Raw genomic sequence first — 16,989 nt, forward strand, 5'->3', positions numbered from 1 at the left:
CAAATGTTTTTCATAAAATAATGTGGGTCATTTTTTATATTTTTAATAATAGTGTGCTGCATTTGGATAGTTTCATTTGCAATTTAAGTAATGCTTTGTTCTGATGAGATCTCTGGAGGTGGTTTTGACATTTAAAAGTGAAGTGAAGAGATTCAAAGTGATTAAAGCTGTCAAATGTTACCCTAATTGTGTGACTGCAATCTTTTCAGCCTCTTTCAATGAGTGTATACATTATACACGCTGCACAGCACTTCTGTTTAGATTGAGGTTTTTTATTAATGCCATCCTGATTGACAGAAATTATTGCAAGATCACAAGTGGAGCTAAATTAGTTTGCCACTGCATTCAAGCAACATGCATAGCCATGAACTTTTAAGATGCAGTTGTCTACTTAACATAGTCCTTCCCCCTCCCCCCAGAAAAAAACCAATGCTGCAGTAGTGACAGATGATATCTTTCACATTTATACAAAGACATACTAGTTTATAGGAATAAGAAAGCTTTGCCCATATTAGAATTATTTTAACCTTCATTTTGTATTCAAAATGCTGCTTGACAGGTCATTTATTATAAATATGGTTCTCAGCTAATAAAAGTATCAGATGTGCTCTAATTAATTATGAACAAGTCACATTTTCATGGCTGATATTTTATTAATATTTTGCTGTGTATTCATGGAAGCTCTAATACTTATTGATTCTTTCTTGTTTCTAAACCACTTTTCTATCTTTAGATATTCATGTTTTAGCTGTCTGGATTGGCAAAATAGGAGTAGTAATTATTTGAGAAAAATTTAGTGTTGTATATCTAGTGGTGGTTTTTAAGGTAATTAGGTCCAAATGTAGTCTTGCCTTCATAGATTTGTCTTACTACACTAATAGGAATAAAGGGTAAAAACATCCCCTCAAAAGAAATGTTTCATGAGGGGTTTTTATCTTGCAAAATACTTAGTAATGTTGCTGATGTGGTTTAATAAACTGTGTCACAACTGTTCAAGCAACCAGAATAAAATGCTCTGGACTTGTATTTTCCAAAATGATTGGCAACATAGCGCAAAACATAGATGGCTGTAACCGTAATCAGAAGTTTTCTTATAACATTAACTGCAATGACATTTATGTTTCTGAGGATTCTTTAGACAATGAATTAAGCATCGCCTGGCCTCCAGAATTCAAAGGACCACACAAATATTGGAAATCTTGAAGCTTAGATCTCAAATATCCTGATTAGTCATGCTGCTAGAAGAGCTAAGCAAACATGTAGACTAAAAAAGAAATCAAAATGAACCTTAATACTGTGATGACAGCAGCAATTACTATGACAAGATTATCTCAACTGAAAATATAGTAGTGAGGGCATCACACTACAGAGAAAAGATTTTAACGGGCTCCAAACTCTAGGTCAAACATACTTACAGCAAGGAAATTGCAATATTTGTTAATACCAAAATTTGAAAGAAGCAAGACCCAAAAAAAACCCCAACAAACCCAAACCGGAAAAAAATAAAATTTAGGTACAATTTCTGTAGTAAAATGTTGTAAAGAATCAAAGACACTCAGCCTACAGACAGTGTTACTTACAAGAGTTAGAGGAGGGTGGATTGCATTTCAAATGAACATGTTGTTCATGTCTGTCTTGTATGTAAGATGAACATAGTGTACAGATGTATGGCCTATGACCACTTTAATTGTCTGCATTTTTATTTTTATGTTAAAAAACCTCAACAGATGTTTATTTGTGTGATTCTCAGTCGCAGTAAGTTACAAGGTAAAAAATGCTTTAAAAATTGTCCAACAATTGTAACAAAGAGATAGAAAGTAAATTCTCCACGGGAACTTTTTTTTCCCTTGTTAGATTTGCTTGAAGCTTTCTCAGGCTCAGTGAATCATTTTTATCTGGGCTGTAGAGAATAGAAGAATTAACATTTGAAATGTTAATTGTTTTAGTAGCAAATTATTATATTGCTTACTCATTGATGGTGATTTATTTTCAGCCTATTTTAATGCCATGTTTTGCATTGAGGGAATTATTTGTGTCATTGATACCTTTGGAATGTTGTGCACTTTTCAGTCATGTTGCAGTCTCTTGACAACAGTGTTAAGAATTAATTATAATTCATAATTATAATGGTTAACAATAAAGCTCAAGTTTCGATGGCTTTAATGCCTGATGAGGGTAAGTAATACAGTTGGGTGAATAATTCATAGCAAATAATTTATTCGGTGAATTTGCTAAACAATGTCTGCAAATAATTCTTTAGCTTGTTTGCAAGCCATTCATTGTGAGTATTCCCACATTTGAAATTTGAGCTCATTGGAATGGACACATGGTCTTTATAGTTTTATTTTTATGCTGTCTGGTAGTAATGCTAGAATATTTTCATTTAAAGAACTAATAATTTGCTTTTTTTTTGCAAGAAAGTTTCCCAGTTTTTCTTTAAATTGACCAGAAAGGCAATTGGCTAAAATACCTTTAGACTAAAGATTAAGTTAGGGATATTTAGGTTAGCATTTTCAAAATGTTGAGGATATTTTTTAATTCTTGATTAACTATTAGATATTTATTATATTTTTTAGAGCACAACTCTTATTTTCAGTGTTACTTTAGAGTACAGACAGCAGCTGTTATCGGCTGCCTGTAACTTTGATTAGGATGGGAAGGTGTCTGAAAAGTTTCAAAATTCCACATTCTGCTGTTAGATTTGATTTTTGTTGTGGGGCAAAAAAGACATGGGTCAATAACCTGATGTGATTGAGCTAAGCTCAACCAGTCTGTGTCCTAGATTTTAATTACCTCCTCACTAAACTGTTTGTTATGGTGGCCATGCTTTCACATTATTTCACATTAATGGCATAAATAATTTGTGTGACCAGTGCATACGTTAATTTATCTTTGTCACTTGGGCTGCAGCACTGCCATTACATTACTTACTCCAAGTTGACTTTTGGAATCAGAGAGCACGCAGGTGCTAGATGCTGTGTAGAAAGGAGGCTGCATACAGTTCTGAGGAAGAAGCTGTCTAGCTGTTTCATAGCAGGAGCTTATGTTCTGAAAAGAGAGTGAGTGAGAAAGAAAGATCTTTCCTCAAATTTTCCCCTCAGTCCTCTTTTAAATGAACATAAACCCACAGTGGAGTTTTATGTAACTCCACAGTGACAGAGCTTGCTGTTACTGAGCTCATAAAAATGTAAGAACCACACTGTGACAGACCAAAGGTCCACCTTGCTGAATATTCTGTCCTAAGCAGCAACTAATGGAAGATGTTCAGGGAGGAATATAGAAAATTGATGAGTACAAATGGCTTAATCCCTTCTCTGTTAGATCTACCAGCTTCCACAGCTTCCTGAGCTGGAAGTCCATTGAAAACTGCCACTGGTAATTTCCATAAACAATCACCCATGCTGACAACTGACAAGTTCATACTGCAAGAATTACTCAGTTCTTAATGAATTTACACCCTCAGCACTCTCAGAAGTTTACAAATCCCTTAAGACTATTACGTATATTTCTCATGTATCTGAGTAATTTTTTATTTGATATTCATTGAAAGTATCCATCCACTGGGCAGCTCTAACTATCAAAGAGCATGGTTATAGCTTACAGATACTGCAAAATGCTACGTGATATAATAACTAAGGTTGATGTGAAATCAATAAAGTAAGTTTTTCAATCTTACTTGCCATGTATGCACATTTCGTGAAAGCACGCAGGCTGCTTGTGCCATCTGAGGGAAAGTCACACCAAAGCTCTTTGCATTCCAAGACTTCTTTCTGTACTAGTGGCTGTTTGGAGTTTGAACAGCAAATGAATGAGAGATATAAAAATCAAAAAAAAGCCAGCCTTTCTTTATGAACCATATTGTTTATACTGTAATGTAATATCAAAGTTCCTCTCACAAGGATCTGAAATGACTCTATTCTCTTTTAGAAGTATGTTAGATGATAATCACATAATCCTCTAGCAAACATTTGAATTTTTACCCAATATGTATATATGAGGAATAAAGACTCTCCTTTATGAAGTATGTAATATTTTTAGCTGATGCAATAGAGTTCATACTTTATCCCAGCAATATATACAAAGTTTTGAAGCAGGCAGGATAAGACTACAGTGGTGAATATGAAGTCCAGCCTGAGGCTCCATGTATTATAAGGAAATAAAAAAAATCCTAAACATAGGAAGAATTGTTCAGTTGTTAATTTTTTCCTGGGTATATGTGTGCTTCATGTCTGCTTCATGTAGTTCTATAGATATGTGTAGATATTTGCTTGGGTGTGAAGTCACTGAGCATGGAATAAATTTAGGAGGTTTGGCTGTGGCAGTATCAGTGTCCTTACTCTTTGGACATGATACATTTGAAGCATCACTACCTCAGCTCTTCTGCCACAGCTGATCTCTTCCTGTTGAGTGCCTCACCCACCAAAATTGCTATCCTGCGGTAAAAGTCTGACAAAAAAAAGGTCATCCTTCAAATGAGGTCTGAGAACTTTAAAAGTTCAAATCTTGTCAATCATTGAGAGATTTTCAGATTTTATCATTGTCTATCACACAGTGGTGTAACAGTCCTGATATCCTGCATTTCTTAAGGCACAGATCCATCAAACAAAATGCTAGTTTGGTCTGAATTTGAAGACTGACTTAGGGGAAAGAAAAAAAAGGAAAAACACCTGATTCTGTATACCTCAGAACATAGTGCCTTAGAGAAATGAGGAAAGCAAAACTGGAGAGTGACTGCTGTAGCCCTTCTAATCTATCCTCAATTATAAGTGAGGCATCCCTGCCCATGGCAGGGAGGCTGGAACTTGATGATCTTAAGGTCCTTTCCAACCCTAACTCTTCTATGATTCTATATAGGAAGTTCGATTTTTTTCTAATAGGGAAGTAACATAGACCCCATGTTCCAGTGCACCTGGCTGTGAAAATGTGGCCTGTTCATTTAAAGCAAAAACACATCCTCATAACCACAATGCAGAAGAAGGCAAAAGAAGTGTGTTCTACATATTAAACTGGACTTTCCCCCAGAAATATTTCATTTGATGTAAAAATACCCAGCTAAGCATGTACATTCCAGATTAGCAGAATGTAATGTTTGGGATGTGTAATTTGAAAAGTAGTGGAATGGAAGGCCTTTAAAATTAGATAATTGATGCTTCTAAAATCAGACAGAAAATAAGCTGACAAACTCGACATGTTTTCCATATTGACAATTCTTAAGTTTTATCATTTTTAAAATGAAAAATATACTGTCTGTCATGATTGTATTTTGGGGGATCTCTTAGAAGCCTGCTTATGGCTCTTTTCTTACTGTGCTGAACCATCAGCAGGGAACTGCTCCCAAATTTTCTACATTTATGGTGGATTTCTAACACAAGATATCCCCTGTAACTCAGAACTATCAACATATGTGATTTAAATCAGTACTGTTTTACCTATACATATACCTGACAATGCTGGCTGGAGACTACCAGAGGCCTTAGCCCTTCTTGTTGCCTCTCTGGACTGTCTACCTGCTTAGCAAAGTACCCTCTCACCTGTGCCTTTCTTCAGTTCTGCGCTGTGCTGCATGTTGTTCCTGCTACTGTGGCTCACTTACAGCACTTAATAGGATTATGCTCTCCTGTGTAGTCTGGGAAGTCGATGAGGATACTGTTCTCAGTCTCTCAGTTCTCTTTACTTTCCAGTCACAAGAGAATGACCTGAACAGGAAAATGGGGTTGATGGGTAGGAGCAGGAAGACATCCTGTGTCTCAGAATCTCTTTTAAAATAGGGATTTCAAGCTACTCTTGCTGATGAAGTGGAGATCTGAGTCTCTCTCTTTTCAAGAGAAGAGATTGGATTGTAGATTCTCATCATCATGAAAAAGAGTGAATGACCTCTAAAAAGCAAAGATTTCCTTTGTGTGCCCTAGGGCACCAGTAAGTCTGAGGAAGGTTCCAGACTGAATGCAGTTTTTGTCTTGTTCAGTAGCAGAACAGTAGTCCATCAGCATGGAATTCCTGTAAGTACAAAGCCAGGCACCTAGATAGTCATGAGTCAATGCTTCAGCTTAAAGTAGGTTAGCTGCTGTCTCAGATATTGTTTAGAGTAATTTTAGGATAGTAGGTAGAAACTTTGTAAAGGAATAGCATATTCAGGGCTCTCTACAACAACTAACTTTCCCGGAACAGACCTTGCCTCCTGAAAGCAAGCCCACTCTGCAGATTGGAATCCTGGTGTGCTGTTTAGATATGCTGAAAATACACACTCCAAAGTATATAGTATACTACAAGAGAAAGAAATAAGAGTAGGCTGAAAGGCTGGAGGGGGAAAATGAGTCTGTAAAAAGATAATATTTAGCAGTTATGGGTAGCGTTTCATTTTCATTGCACTTCACAAACATTGACTGATTAATAACCTCACAGCAATGCACTGAGTCAGGTAGTACATTTCCTTCCTATTATTATCCCCAGCTGGTGGTGGTGGGGAATGTATAGAACTAGATGGGGATGGAGGGGAGGGACATATCAAGAGCCGTCTGAATTCTCAGTAGTATCGTAGAGAATTCTTCCTTATTATTTTGATTTAAGCAAATTTTAGCTTTTGAAATCAGAGCCCACAGAGTGCCTCATTAACAACATTTTGCTGGCAGTACTTCCATTTTTTTGTTTCCAATTCTGAGGCAACAAGTGAGTTTGTCTGTGTACAACAACAATGCCAGTTATTTGTGTTTGCAATATATCTGTTGTTGTTTCTGTTGGTGGAGACAGGGAAAGGAAAGACGCACTGAGAACAGGCAGTGGGTGGTATGCTCTCAGCAGCTGTCACTGCTATCAGTTACTTGGTTTTCATTTATAAAAGGCAATATGGGATCTTTAGCTTTTATAGTACCCAAGGAAGGCTGGTTGGTGATCATTGATTTTATTTAGTCCAGGGGAGCTGCTCACACACACACTACAGTGAGTTGTGTGCTTCCTGCTCCTAGCTCTCCTGCCACTTACTGTTTTCAATTATTTACAAAATCCAAGGCACATCTCAGAAAAGTTCAGCACAGGCTCCAGGACAGGCTGCTGTTACAGTACCCCATCCATATGCCTACCACTTTGTTACAGGAATTGACATGAGCAAATTGCCCTAATGAGATCTGATGCATTATGAAGGCCTGGACAGTAAAAAACTATACAAAATCTGGTATAACCATCATAAGCCGTAAATGCCATGGTCATCACTTTCCCAAGTAACCACCAGTATGTCACTGGTTCTCAGCAATTTAATGGGCTTTTCTGCAAATGACTCCATTCATTTTCTGTTTGTCTTAGCTTCTTTCAAGTGCTAAGAACATAACAATCTGAGGAGATCTGTTTTCTTCAGTGAGAGAGACAACTTAGAGTCTGTCTGCTAAAAATAGTTAAGACAAGTGAAAGACCTGCTTTTCTCCACTCAAAAGATCCATGAAAAGATGTCACTAAGGGCTTCAGAAGAAGCTTAATTGCAGGTGGATATTGGGAGGAGGAAAAAAAGATAAAAAGAGCTTTAAGGGGAAAGAGAACCAAGAAGGCATTCCTGGGCATACTTGTTTCCTACTTTTTGCTACAGAGCTGGAAGTTATGTAAGAATATGGAGGTGAATTCCTTACCTTCTATCTTCAGTTCTGGAGTCTATAAGGGGCCATTACAACTGCAGTCAAAGTAGGTCAAAAGAGAAACAGACCCTGAAGAAGTGCCTATGATCCCAGAGAACGGGATTGGCTGAAACTGAACTTCTGTGAGAACTCTGGAAGAGCCTAAGTTTTTCCAGTTATCTGCAAAATTACACTAGAACAGAGAAGGAGGGAATCACCTTTGTTCAATGAAGGGTAAGCAGAATATAAAAGGGGGGGGGGGGAATTAATTGAAAAAGATTTTGTTGACTGGCAAAAAGAATTCTGAAGCATTTTAGCAGGCGTTTCTGAACAAATAATATTTTATTTATGTTGGTATATAGCATATCCAAAGATACTTCTAAAAATACATGACCTAAGACTATAGGGACCCTGTTATATTTGCTTTCAGATAAGATACTAAAATCATACTGTCCAGGTTAAAATGCTCATATTACTAACAATCACAGAATATAAGGTCTAGTAATGGCATTTAGAACTGATCGTGCTGAAAATTGAGCACAATATAGTAGGTGTGGATTTCTACTTTCAGAAGCTGATGATGTTCCTCACATTTGATGCTATTAAAACACCCTCTTACAATACTTGACATGTAAGTGATCTATTTTGTATTTTGTATTTTCTCAGTATTTTTGCATAATTTTTTAGAGGAATTCCTTAGCTTCTTAACTCATACTGAAGTTTGCATGTGAAGCAGCCATAGAGACCTATGTACGAAAGTGAAAATACATTTATGGAAAACTTTCTGAAGTAGTCTCTCATCTACAATTTCAAGGGTTTTCAGAGGTTTCTTAAGGGGGAAACATTTTTCAAATATAGCTTTCTTAGAGAGTCAGCCACTGATGATGTAGTTCATACCATCTTCCCAAGATACTTGATCCTCCAGATGAATCATAGAATCATAGAATGGTTAGGGTTGGAAAGGACCTTAAGATCATCAAGTTCCAGCCCCCCTGCCATGGGCAGGGATGCCTCACATATAATTAAGGATAGATTAGAAGGGCTATGAGGTCTCCACGCAGCCTTCTCTTCTCCAGGCTGAACAGCCCCAACTTTCTCAGCCTATCTTCACACAGGAGGTGCTCCAGTCCCCTGATCATTCTCATGGCCCTCCTCTGGACTTGTTCCAACAGACCCATGTCCTTTTTATGTTGAGGACACCAGAACTGCACACAATACTCCAAGTGAGGTCTCACAAGAGCAGAGTAGAGGGGCAGGATCACCTCCTTCGACGTGCTGGTCACACTCCTTTTGATGCAGCCCAGGATACGGTTGGCTTTCTGGGCTGCAAGTGCACACTGAAGCTGGCTCATGTTCATTTTCTCATCGACCAGCACCCTCAGGTCCTTCTCCGTAGGGCTGCTCTGAATCTGTTCTCTGCCCAACCTGTAGCTGTGTATGGGATTGCCCCCACCCAGGTGAAGAGCTAGGTTCTCCTTTCTAGCCTCTGACACTTAAAATTAGGTGTCATTAGAAGCCCAAACATATGAAGGAATGTGTCCTATATATTCTAGGTCTATGTGTACTCTAAGAAAAGAAACTAAAGATATTGGAAAACCGTGCTGGCATGAATAGAAGCTTCACTGTCAGTGGAACTTATTATCAGCCTATATAAAAACAAGAAAAGAAAAACAGAGCCCAACAACCTTCTGCTTGAATGCAATAAATTTTTCAAATATCTTGATAGCACTTGTTCATCCAACAACTTAAATCAATCAGAAATGCAATATAAAAACATGCAAGGAGAAATACAGAAAAGTGGCAGCCTGTTACTGTCACAGTAAAGAATGAAGATAAAATGTTAGACTTTACTCCAAAAAAGTGTTCTTTTTGGACGGCCTATGTGACCTGTGTGAAGGTTCACTCTGAGTGAGCAGGGTCAAACTTGGATAAGGAGGCCTGACCAGAAAGATCACCTTCGAGAGTAAAGGCTGCTTGTCACACAGTGTCCTCTTTTGTACAGGTAGATCTTATGGTCAGTCTTTAATCTTCATTGTCTGAATCAAATTTAAGCAACCAATTTTGTGAGAGATTTAAAGTATTTCCTAAATACTTGAAAAAAAACCAAGACCACAAACTGTAAATGTGCTACAACTGTAAGAAAATTGTTGTGATAGAGTACTTATAAAGGTCAGGAAACATACACTTCTAGCTGTGACTTTTTTTGTAAATATATTTCAGGTATTGTGGTTAAGATGATAATCTCAGAGAATATAAGGGAGTATTTTGATCCCTTTTATAACATTGGTTGCAAGTAAGTCAGTCAAAATATTGGACAAGAAAGATCTGGTTTTTGGTACAGTTTTTAAAAGTAACTTCTAAAGCCAGATATGTGGTTCATATGCTAAATCTTTTGTTTCTTCCCTAAAATGTACTACAAAGCTTAAAAAATGGTAAAATGAGATTATTATTTCCTCCAAAGCAATATATTTTTTAGTTCAGAAATACATAACACTGTGAACATTTGAAGCTGGAAAAAAAAACAGTATAAAAATAATATCAAGACATTTTACGATAATTATTAAAAGCAGCTTCAGTCATCAGCCTATTTGTACAATACAACACATGAATGTACTCATGAACACAAGTACAGAGGTTTGGAGCACTGCACAGATGCAAGGGGTCTTCCTATGGGAATTCACCTATAGAATCACAGCCTAAGTAATAAACTGTGCATTTAGGACTGCAAGTTATATGCATTCATATACACTAAATGAAAAAAAGGTCTAAGGAACAACGGAAACTGAAAACTAAGTATTCTAATGATAAAGATATTTTAAACTTAGTTCATCTAGAATTCTATTACTATGAGCATCATTTTTCCATAGTTTTCCCAGAAGTCAATAGCAATAATAATAGCAGCAGTAGCAGTAGCAGCAATAACAATAACATTGATCATGGGAACTTTTCGATGTGTTTCTTACGAAACCAAACTTTCAGCCTAAAGTTCACCTGTACTTCTAGACGTTTAAGAAAAGATTTCCCTCTCTTTTTAAACATACTCTTTTAATCTCAAAATATAGATGGGGAATAAAGTGGAATTTTCTGTATGTGGCATGGCAAATTTTGTGGAGAAGGCTTGTGTAGTCTTGTAGACAAAGTGAACTTGGGTATCAGCCAAGGTATTTTTAATAATGTAGATGTAGTTTTGGAAATATCTAGCTAGACATCTCTGATATTTAGGCATCATAAGGTTAGTCATCCTTGATGAGCAAAACGGTCCTGTTATCTGGTTTTAGAGTAAGCTGAGTACATTAAAGATTAAATTCTTGTCCTGTCAAAGTCAGTGGGGAAGACAGTGGGCAAAGATTTCATCCTAATAGTTTTATGTGGATCACATTAATATATCATGTGAGAAATTCTTTTAGCTGGGGTTTTCATGAAGAAAACAGGAGGGACCATCCAGATGTTTTAGTCACTTATAAACTGTCATTTCTATATCATGTAGGTAAACATTCCATTTGAGCACTGCTTTCCCCCCCAGAATTTAATCATTCTACCATTTCCAAAGATTTTGAATTTCATTGCTATTTGACCATAAACAACCACACTTGCTTGCTCGGGTCCATAATCAAATAATATTAACACAACTTGTATTTAATTCAGTATGTACTGTTTCTTATTGAAATGAATGGTTTATACAGTTGGAAAAGCTGTTGCCATGGACTCTGAATTTAAAAAGAAACAGTTATCATTAAGAGTATTTGTTCCAAGAAACCATCATCAGCTTTGATAAATAGTAAAAGCTTGATAAAACTTTGATTTTCATAACCTCTCCACTTTCTGACAGCATTTTTTAATATCTTAAACATGAGGCTTTGTAATAACTATAATAATGAATTTCTGTCAAGAGTTCTGAAGTTTTCATAGTGATTGGGCATGCAGGTAAACACAAAAGGACACCTTTTGCTTCTTGTACTATACTGAAATCAAGTTTTCATTAAACCATATAGTTACTGAAAAGTAAAACAGATACCCCCCTGGAAAACCCGAAAAATTAACTTCTGATTTAATTTCACTAAGAAAATTCTTAAGCCATTTTGCAGAGTGCTAAATGCTTTTTTTTTTTTTTTTTTGGCTTTTTTTTTAACTGCTTGCCAATGCATGAAGAGTAATTAATTTAGATACGCAAAACTTAAAAAAAAAAGGTATGGCTCATGGATGCAGAGATCCATTTTAGTATTTTATTTAAAAGCCTACCAAAATTAGAAAGTCTTAGGAACAGCTTCTCAACTGTATAAAATAACGACTCTGTTGAAGTCAGTGTCAGTGTTCATTGGGGAAAATCTCTTTGCTAGTACATGTAAGTGGAGGGATTTTTTCTTTCAGTTACCTGACATTTTATTCAGGAAATGAAGCAGAACACATACCATTAACAGTGAAAGAGAATAAACCTAGTGAACAACAAACAAGGCACAGTCAAAGGATCAGACATTAAGTGGATGAAAATTTGTATAGCTCCATTAAAAATAATGTCACTTTACAACAGATGAGGATCTGGGCCTTACTTCTTTAATTAAAGTTGATTCCAAGATATTAAACAAGGACTCTTATCAGGCTTTCTGGATTATTGCATAGCTAAAACCTGTACTATTTTAAACAACTGAGTCCAAATTGGTCTTAATAAAACTAGACTAGCATTCATCAATACATGGAGAGGGTTTAATGTAAGACAAACATACCCTTAATGTATGAAACTATTATAATTTTATTACATGCAGAGGAAATGTTCAACAAACCTGTGTGTCCTATTTGTGTGACTTTGGTAGTTCATATTAGAGTTACAGAATCATAGAATACTTAGGGTTGAAAAGGACCTTAAGGTCATCTAGTTCCCACCACCCTGCCATGGGCAGGGACATCTCCACTAAACCATGTCACCTAATGCTTTGTCCAACCTGGCCTTGAACATTGCCAGGGATGGAGCGTTCACAACTTCCTTGGGCAACCCATTCCGGTGCCTCATCACCCTTACAGTTAAAAACTTCCTCCTTATATCCAATCTAAACTTCCTCTTTTTAAGTTTTAACCCATTACCCCTTGTCCTATTAGTGATAGTCCCTAATGAAGAGTCGCTCCCCAGCATCCTTATAGGCTCCCTTTAGATACTGGAAGGCTGCTAGAGGTGCTCCAGTCCCTTGATCATCCTTGTGGCCTTCCTCTGGACTTGTTCCAACAGTTCCGTGGCCTTTTTATGTTGAGGACACCAGAACTGCACACAGTACTCCAAGTGAGGTCTCACAAGAGCAGAGTAGAGGGGCAGGATCACGTCCTTCGACCTGCTGGTCACACTCCTTTTGATGCAGCCCAGGATACGGTTGGCTTTCTGGGCTGCGAGCGCACACTGAAGCCAGCTCATGTTCACTTTCTCATCGACCAGCACCCCTAAGTCCTTCTCCGCAGGGCTGCTCTGAATCTCTTCTCTGCCCAACCTGTAGCTCTGTATGGGATTGCTCCAACCCACGCATAAGACCTTGCACTTGACATGGTTAAACTGCATAAGCTTGGCATCAGCCCACCTCACAATCATTCCTTCCCTCCACGGTATCTCCCGACCCACACAGCTTGGTGTCATTGAGCCATTGACCACAACTCTTTGTGTGCGTCCATCCAGCCAGGTCTTTATCCACCGAGTGGTCCATCTGTCAAATCGATGTCTCTCCAATTTAGTGACAAGAATGTCGTGTGGGAGAGCGTCAAATGCTTTGCACAAGTACAGGTAGCTGACAACTGCTTTACCCCTGTCCATCAGTTCCATAGTCCCATCATAAAAGGCCACCAAATCGATCAGGCAGGATTTCCACTTAGTGAAGCCATGCTGGCTGTCACCAAGCACCTTGTTGTTTTTCATGTGCCTTAGCATGACTTCCAGGAGAACCTGCTCCAAGATTTTGCCAGGCACAGATGTGAGACTGACTGGTCTGTAATTCCCCCGGTCATCCATTTGCCCCCTCTTGAAAATGGGGGTTATATTTCGCTTTTTCCAGTTGTCAGGAACTTCACCTGACTGCCATGATTTTTCAAATATGATGGACAGTGGCTTAGCAACTTCATTTGCCAGCTCCTTCAGGACCTGCAAATGGATTTCATCAGGTCCCGTGGACTTGTGTACATTCAGGTTCTTAAGATGGTCTTTATCCAGATCCTCTCCTACAGTGGGCCTATGGTCTTTATTCTCACATTCCCTTTGTCTGCTTTTCAAGACTTGGATGGTGGGTTCAGAGCATTTGCCGGTGAAGACCCTCCAACAGATATCAAGGAGGTTGAAGTCCCCCGTGAGAACAAGGGTCTGTGAGTGTGAGGCTGTTTCTGTCTGTCTATGGAGTGCTTCATCCATGGAGTCCTCTTGGTCAGGCATCCACAGAGTCCTTTTTATATTAGAAAAATTGCTTTTATTAAAACCAGTGCAAAATCCATCCAGCAACTAGGAACGAGAGTCATAGAATTTATATTAAATTGAAGCAGATATTTTTGGACTTACCCTTTTTCTTTTCTGAAAAAAAACCCCAACCAAACCCCAACCCAAACAAAATCACCTTTTTACCTCTGCTAGGTAAAGTGAAACACTTATCGGTGCAGTCATTAAGAGTCAGACAATAAAGCTACAGCTATATGCTGATGGAATCATGTCTTGTTGCTCTGTGTGTTTGGAAATGGATCGTGGCCAAACATTGTACAAGCAGGACTCTGACATAAGGCACTTCAGCACAATAGATCTTTTGAAGCCTGACACAAAAAAGGCTACAACTAAGTGAAGCTAGTGCAATCTTTGCAGAATGATGCCCTCTTCCTGATCAGGGCATGCTGGTTTGAGATATTACACCCTCCCCACAGACCCCAAATCATCTCCCAGCAGCTGGATGTTGGCACAAGTTGTTGGCAAAGTTGTTTTTATGAATACTCCAACGTATGTTTAAAGTAAAATCAGTCCTGCTAACTTAGACCATCTAGCTAAACTGTTTAATTAGCACAGTTTGTTTTGCACTCCACTGTATAATAGTGAGAGCAGTAAACTTCTTCAGGACAATGATCAATAGCTATTGGCAGTAACATCAAACCGCAGCAGATGCTTGTAGAGCAAATATCTGGCCATGACCAGCCTTCCATGGCCTCCAGCTTTCCTCGGGTCAGTGGCTGTAATGAAGCTGAGGCCTGTGGGTTGCCTAAACAATTTTAGAGATTGGACTGATTTTTAGAATGGATGGAGACACATACAGGCAATTTTATTCTGAGTTTTCAGGATAGATACCTAAGAATATAAAGTGTACACTCTGCATACTGTGGTGATTGCACTGTAAATACTGAGAATACAGTCTGGCCTCCTGGTGTTGTGTCTCATTAAGGTGTCTGTAATTAGAACCAGCCTGTTCATATGTTTTTAAAGCAATGGATAGATTCTTCTAATCTAAGAAAAGTCTGGATAATTTCTATAATGACTGCTCTCTTGCTGGATTCACATGATCAGGAGAGCCCAGGTCAGCTTTTACTAAGGATAATTGGGGTTTATTAGGGAGGAATGTCAGCTTCAGGTCTACCCTAAATGCTGTGGACTTTCAGAATCTATTCAGAATTAATTCTGCAGCATGTTCATGAGGAACTGTACTGATAGGACAAGAGGTAATGGATTCAAACTAAAATAGGAGAAGTTCAGGTTACGTATAAGGAAGAGGTTCTTTACTGTGAGGGTGGTGAGACACTGGCACAGGTTGCCCAAAGAATTAAATGCTGCATCCCTGGCAGTGTTCAAGGCCAGGCTTGAGAGAGCCTTGGGTGACATGGTCTAGGGTGAGGCATCCTTGCCCATGACAGAGGAGTTGGAACTAGATGATTTTCCAACCCTACCTATTCAATGATTTTATGATTCTATGATTCTGTGATTTTACTTCTCCCCTGCTCTGCTTGATGAACCAATATACAGTTTAAAGCTGTGGCCTCTGGATTTGTATCTAAGTCTACTCAGTTTTGACTTAGGAAGAAAGAAGCTAGATAACATTGTAAAATCCTAAATAAATAAATAAAACTATCTCTTAACCTCTTGAACAAAACAATTTTCATCCCAGCGAAAGTCTTCTTATATATTTCATGTAGCACGCACCATCAATGCTCCCAGTAAGGCAGTTATTTTTCATCTAGAAAAATAATTGCTCAAATAGGAGGCAGACTTAGCCAAAGCACAGCAATCCAATTTTAACGACAGGTAGCTGTAACTTTACAAATTTATGTTTTTTTCATTAAAAGACCTTGAGGGTTAAAGTCATGTCTGAACAGCTCAAAACTCCCTAAGATACAACCTGGGATAACAATAAAACCATTCTTTGGTGTACCATGATCCCTGATGCTAATGGGACATAGATCACAAATAAAAGAATAAACTCCAAAGAATTAGTACATGGACACGAGCTGATAAGCTGTAAAAATTGATTTTTTTTTCTTTTCTCCAATATTCCTACTCAAAAAGACTGTAAATAGATTTAAGTCCTGTTTTTTTTTAGTTCATGTTTACCAAATAGGTACATCATCATCATCATCATCATGGCTTGACTTCGCGAACGAAGATTTGGGAAGGGCTTTTACCCACGCTTACTACAAGCGCGCTGATGACTAAGAAGGCCAATGTGGGATAGGCAAATCCGGCTACAAAAAGCACAGCAGAAGGTCTCCTTGGGTGGAACAGGTGGGGCGCGATTCTTCCTGCGTTGTCTTTTCTCCTCAAGACTAGTTCTTCGTGAACTCTCAAAGGAGTCAGCGGCATTATGTATGGTGTGCCTCCAAGTCTCCCGATTGGAGGCCAAGGTGGACCACTGATGGTAGTCAATATGGCCAAGGCTAAGGTATTGTTTCAGGGAGTCCTTATATCTCTTCTTTGGGGCACCTCTCTTGCGGCTACCAGTGGCAAGTTCACCATAAAACACGATCTTGGGGAGGCGGTGATCCTTCATTCTAGAGACGTGCCCTGCCCAGCGCAGCTGCAATTTCAGCAATATGGCCTCGATGCTGGTGACCCCTGCCTGTTCGAGGACAGTGACATTAGACACATAGTCAGTCCAATGGATGTTTAGAATTGTACGGAGGCAGCGCTGATGAAAGCGTTCGAGGAGTCGCAGGTGATGACGGTAGATGACCCATGATTCAGACCCATATAAAAGAGTAGACAATACAATGGCTCTGTAGACACTGATCTTTGTACTTTTCTTCAGGTGTTTATTACACCAGACTCTTTTATGGAGTTTTCCAAAGGCTCCATATGCCTTTGCTATTCTGTTGTCTATCTCTTTGTCGATCGTGGCATCCGAGGAAATGATGCTTCCCAGATAGCTGAACTGCCGAACTGTCTTAAGGTCTGACTTGCCGA

General features: G+C 38.4%; 1 long non-coding RNA gene across 1 annotated transcript; it reads right to left on the minus strand.

The window, feature by feature from the left end:
• Window positions 1-251: 251 nt before the first annotated feature.
• LOC133207648 (uncharacterized) lies at window positions 252-3,796 on the minus strand. Its single transcript, XR_009724105.1, has 2 exons — window positions 3,677-3,796; window positions 252-1,900 (listed from the first exon to the last, which is right to left on the minus strand). It is a non-coding gene; the product is annotated as an uncharacterized LOC133207648 (long non-coding RNA).
• Window positions 3,797-16,989: the final 13,193 nt, after the last annotated feature.

This window comes from Neopsephotus bourkii, unplaced genomic scaffold (assembly GCF_033783945.1).
Source record: "Neopsephotus bourkii isolate Nb327-2 ecotype Australia unplaced genomic scaffold, CSIRO-AGI_Nbou_v1 NB_234, whole genome shotgun sequence".
Lineage (NCBI taxonomy): Eukaryota > Metazoa > Chordata > Aves > Psittaciformes > Psittacidae > Neopsephotus > Neopsephotus bourkii.